The sequence below is a fragment of the Anoplopoma fimbria genome, chromosome 17 (assembly GCF_027596085.1).
Source record: "Anoplopoma fimbria isolate UVic2021 breed Golden Eagle Sablefish chromosome 17, Afim_UVic_2022, whole genome shotgun sequence".
Classification (NCBI taxonomy): Eukaryota; Metazoa; Chordata; class Actinopteri; order Perciformes; family Anoplopomatidae; genus Anoplopoma; species Anoplopoma fimbria.
Window position 1 is genome coordinate 24,012,141 of NC_072465.1, and position 5,948 is coordinate 24,018,088.

The 5,948-nt window shown below is 36.7% G+C and overlaps 1 non-coding gene across 1 annotated transcript; it reads right to left on the reverse strand.

The window, feature by feature from the left end:
• Positions 1-5,573: 5,573 nt before the first annotated feature.
• trnap-agg (transfer RNA proline (anticodon AGG)) lies at positions 5,574-5,645 on the reverse strand. Its single transcript has one exon. It is a non-coding gene; the product is annotated as a tRNA-Pro (tRNA).
• Positions 5,646-5,948: the final 303 nt, after the last annotated feature.

Genomic DNA, 5,948 nt, shown 5'->3' on the forward strand with positions numbered 1-5,948 from the left:
TTTTTGGGACACAGCCAGATTAACGTTTTTATAGATTTCAACAAGTCAGTGCGTCTCATCAACTCCAGTTCCCACAAACTATTGTGTCTTTGTCGTCATCTTATTGGACTAAACAAGCTATTAAAGTAAAAACGCTATAATAAAAAGGAGTTTAATGTGAAATGGAGAGCATATCTATTGCCTCCCATTGGCTCTCAACATGGCGACAGATAACTGCTAACTGTGCTAACTGTGATTGCCTGAGCGTTCATGCGTGGCTGGCCCAGCTATGTAAACAAAGCACAGAGACGCTCGGATTACAACACACACGGAGGGAGAGCAACTTCATTCTCTTCTCACGGAGATATCACTCCACCATATTTTTTGAACAGAGGAATAAGTTGTTATACAGCGGTATATAGTATAGTATAAAGTTGTTAATAGTTGCGGCTACATTAATGCCGTGAATGTCAAATACAGAACATTTTAGTAACCCAAACTATCAGTTACAAAGCGTGTTTCTAATCAGAAGATAATCCCCATGGTGCTTAAACCAAGACCTCATATCCGTCCATCTGGCTAGAATTAACTCTTAGAATTAACTCTTCACTGCGGCAAAACATAGGGGGTTGGAGGGAAACGGAAACAAAAACAGTGCGATATAATGACAGTAAATACCAAGAAAGAAGAAGACAGTTCCTTGATTTGATTTCATTAAATTGTTGCTTCTAAACATGGTCACGATCTGGTGCCAAATTTATAGCTAACAGCTAATTCAGCACACTTTTAATGATGCCAATTCACCAAAATGAAAACAAATATACTCTATGGAGCACAAAAGAGAATACCAGAAAACCACTATCTGCTGGCATTGTAAATGTCCCCGCTGTGGGACTACTAAAGGATCATCTTAGCGTCTGCCAAATGACTGTAATGTAATGTAATGTAATGTAATGTAATGTAATGTAATCTTATCTTAAAACAGCCTATTCGATGAGCTTTTGTTGGTTCTTGCTCCCATGATGGCTTTAACTTTTTTCTCTCATCATTCTGGTTTCCAAATAGGCGTCTGTGTTTGTGACGTTAACATGTTTCTGTCTCTGTTTTTTTGTTGACTTGCTCCATTTTCACCTAAAAGTCAAATTAAAAAAACAACGTTATCTACTCTTAAATTACAAGGACGTTGCAGCGATCGGGATTTTAATGACAGTTGAACCATTAAGTCCTCCTAAAAAGCAGTATGTGATTGCGCTGTAATTGTTTCCCCATCTATGAAATGTGGCTAAAAAAGAAAGATGAAAAGACAGCCAGAGATATCGCCTCAGATTCTACAGCTACTTATTTGCCTTACTGGTGGGTTCAGCTAAAGTTAAACACTCTCTCTGTCTCCCTTTATGTTCCCATGTCTTCTCAGATGTCTTCCCAGCCACATCCTGTTCTGGGAAGAAAATCTCTGCTTATTGAGAACTCTGTGGGAAAAGGGAGAGCAACTGTTAGCACGGGGAGAATTTGGGTGGTATGGCTTCCAGTGTACACAGATTTGTATTGCGTTATGGCTGTGAAACCTATGACCTGTAGCAGGACGTCCCAGCCGGCAAAACACAACAAAGGTTGCTCATGCCAATAATTGACAGTTGAGTAAAGGGTGGCTTGACACATTGTTTTGATGAACTGGGTTCAATTTCTAACTTTAAGAACATTTTAATTTACTGTCTCAAAAGCAAGGAGGATCTAGTATGTGTGCATATTCTATTTGAACAGGGAACAAAATTACAAAGTGCTATAAGCTGGTTAGATTTTGTGTAATTAATATTAGTTAATTCACAGATAAACTCCTCCAAAGAAAGTGTTAAAACAGAGATTTTGGGTTAAAAAAAACCCTGAAAAACGTATCTCCTATCATTTAATCAGTGGACATTAAAAGTCTATTTTTTTGTATCTTTAGCTGTAACTGTCACTTCCTGACCTTTGCGGATTGTATTCATTACATGTCCCTGCATTGTGTTTTGTTAAAGCTTCGAAAACAGGTGGAAACAAAAGTCTGTCTCAAAGATTTGCTGATGCTCTCGCAAAAATAAACAACCTTCAGTTGGCAGTTAGCATTTCCAACACAACCAAACGCGTCACACAGATCTGATAGCAGAACTTGTCAGACAGCTCTGATTGTTATTCAGGACACAAACATCCTCCTCCAGACTGGGTCGGTGGTTCTGCTGCAAAAACTTTCCTTTTGGATGAATCGTTTAAGAGGGAGGTATGCTCCCAGAGAACAAAGGCACTGATTTACTTTATGTTTGAGGTTTGGAATTTCAATGTTAGATGTTTGATGATGTCTAAGTTGTCACTTAACTGACATACTGACACAAAACTATAAAGCAAGGACTCTGTCCGTCCTATTGTCTGTCTGTCTGTCTGTCTGTCTGTATGTCCTGTCATTCCGATATACTTCACAAAATGGCAGGAGTGCTTTGCAATTTGGACATTTCACATGTTCAATATTTATAAACTTCACTTCCAACATGAGCGGATAACCAACTGAAGAACGAATCATTAATATTATCATCTGTGCAATCCACTGTGCAATATTAACATCATATTTCTGTTATTGTTGTTGTTGTTTTTTTACTTATTCATGATACTTTTACTGTGTGATAACGTATTTATTATACTTGCTTTGAACTATCTACTTATGTCTCTTATCTGTTTGTTTACACTATCCACTCGGCTGCTGTAATCCTGCAAATTTCCCCATTGTGGGACTAATGAAAGATTCTCTTATTTTATCATCAGTTTTTGGCAAAACCCTGGGACAGGCACACAAAGAAACATCACCCTTTAGCGTCTGTATGAGAGGCACAAACACAGGACTTGCACCCAGGAGACCGCTGTCTGTGTCCAGTGTGGCAAGTCAACTTTGAATTATTTTACCTTACTTTATTTTACATACCTTAAGTACTTAACTCACGGCAGTAACCTGACAAATGTAGTTATTTTAAGTAGCAAAAGAACTTATTTGATCTTTCCTAGTACTTTTGTTGCGTAAGTAAGCCTATGTTGGAGGATTATTTTAAAATGAGACTGTGTTAGGATCTATCAACGGTGTGCAGATTTATATTTTCAAGTGCAGCTACACACTAGGGCTGTCACAAGCAATCCCAAAACAATTATTACTTAAGATAGTTGTATATTGCCTGTTGCATTTTGAATTCAAACACATCATCACAGTTTTATCAGTTTAAGTTATAGTTCCTTTAAAGGAGGAGTCCATAAGACTTAAACCTTTTTTAAAGTAATTTGAAAATATTTTTTATTGATTTGTTTGAATTTCAGATGTTTTTTAATTTAAAACCCAGAATGTAATAAAATGCACTAAATGGGATTAGTTTTGACAGAAAAATGTAACGTATGCAACTTGAGACCTCTCTTTTTTTTTCTTCTTTGTATATCTATTTTGCTCTTTAATAATAAAGCCAAAGTATATCTTATCCGATTAATCAATGGATTTACTGGTAGAATACTCAAAAGCTGCAGCCCGCATGTAACACGTAGAAACTGTACCTTTCCTTTGGATACAGAAGTTATTTTGAAAAGACACTTTGCAAAGTGAAATGCCGTCCCTTACACGTCCAAGAATGATGCTAGAGGGGCACCTAGAGCGTCAAACTTTGAAGCATATGGTCGCTGACCAAACCTCAGTTGAGAGTGGGAATGTGTTGGATGGTGTGGAGTGGTGGTTAAGGGCTGCGTAAACCTCAAAGGACTTCAAAGTCAAAACACAGATGTTTTCACTCGGTTTCCATTATCGCCTTTCAACAAAAAGTCTGTGGGTTTGAACCCCGCCGGGCCTTTTTCTGTGTGTGGACTTGGATGTCCTCCCAAAAAAAAACTTAAATGACAGGGGAACTGTAAATCTTAGATGTGAATGCGGTTGTCCGTCTGAATGCTTGTTTGCCTAAACACCGACTGTCAACCAACTTCTCTCAAAGTGCATTCTGGGACAAACTTCAGCAGCTTGACCCTGAACAGGATAAGTAGTATCACCAAATTAGGAATCGAGGGATGATTTCCCTTTAATAATTAAGCCAAGATGTGAAAATAAATAACTCCTCTTCAAGAGAAACTGAGGAAATCTCCCTACTTCTCACGGCTCCTTGGAAACGGAAAAAGTTGTACAGTTACCACAAGTATGCAGTGTCAAGACGCTTGTTAAAATGTCCTTTTCTTTCAATTATTGTTTACTCTAAATGTGAACAGCCATATACAGTGTGTTGTTGTTGAGGTGACTCTGTGCCAGTGTCAAGCAGTGTGCTTTTTCTAACATTGCATGCATGTTAGATTTATGCAGAGGTTATATCCATGTGCCAACATGCTATGAAGTCTGCTGAATATAGAAAAGATAGTTTAGTGAATTGTGCCCTCTGGTGGGAATTGAGAGGAACGATAACAATGTACAGAAGTACATAAGTATTACCAGCAAAAAGTACCAAAGGCATCTAAAGTGCTCATTCTTAAAGAACAGCTGTCATAGTGTTATATCAGTGTACATGTTATACTATTGCATTGATATTATCCAGGGTTTAAGGGAGATTTTAAAGTTGTAGCTGGTAAAGGTGACCTACTTTAACTGCTTTATATATAGCTGTTAATGCAATATATGACAATGCATTATTTTCAAAGGCAGATCCTGTGATTTGTATTAGAACATTTTAATCTGCAAAGAATATAGCTGTCAAATAAATGTATAAAAATAAATATATTAAAATATTTCCTCTGATAGTATGAAAAATATACAGTTTTACCTAAAAACTGTAAGTACTTTATATACATTTTTTTTGTTTTTTTACCAAGTCATTTTACAACAGCAACAAATGATTAATTTCATTATAGAATAGAATTGTTGTTGATTGAATAATCCATTATCAAATAATTATTTCAGAACCTGTGTCATTTGTTTGTTGTTTGTATTTATGTACCTTCCTTCTTTTTAGGTATCTTTTTGGATGTATTTTAAAGTTTTTTGTTGTTTCAATATTTTTCTCTCATTTATAGTTGTTTTAACTAGGCCTACTTTGAGCTGCATTTTGTGTATGTAGGGTGCAATATAAATTAAAATAATATATTTAAAAAACATTTTTTACGGCCTCAGGTAGTTGTAAAAGGTAAATAGGTGGGTCCATCAGCACAAACCAATGTAGTGAAGCCAAACAATGATCCTACCCACAGACGTTTATGTAATTTTCTTCAATTTCATTCATTTATTTCATATTTAATTAAGTTTCAAAATATCTATCAGATTCCATTTTGGGGAAATATGTGTTTTTTTTGACAGAATAGTCTTGGGTCTGGGTTTTGAATGTTTAATTCAGGGTAAACATAATAGCTTCAATGAAGAGCAGGAACAAAATGTGTGTTCGGTGTGTGTCACACTGTTACACAGCTACTTAATTGAGGAAATATGAGGGAATTTGCATCCATTTACCCTTTTTTATTATCTCTGCATGTATGTTTTGGCAGAGCATTTTAAACCTAAAATGTGACCAATCCCTAACAAGCATACCTTTACCTAAAAACACTCTGAAGTAGCCAAAAGTGGAGGGCTCGTCCGGGATTTGAACCCGGGACCTCTCGCACCCTAAGCGAGAATCATACCCCTAGACCAACGAGCCACGTGACGTACAGGACGAAATTTGCATATTTAAAGAAACAGAAAATTTATGTTGAGTACATTCCCATGTGGACAAAAGTTTGTGTGATGGTTTCCAACCCACAAGTTATTATTAAATTATATATATATATATATATTTTATATATATTTTAAGGAACATTGAGATTGCTGTGACGTCGCTCAACAACCACCAGAGGTCGACATGTGCTCTGAAGACAAGAGGCGTCACTCCCAGCTACTTCCGGCTTCGTTTAAATGCTGCAGGCAGACATGTCTCTCTGTTAGTGCTGCTCAGTTTAGACAT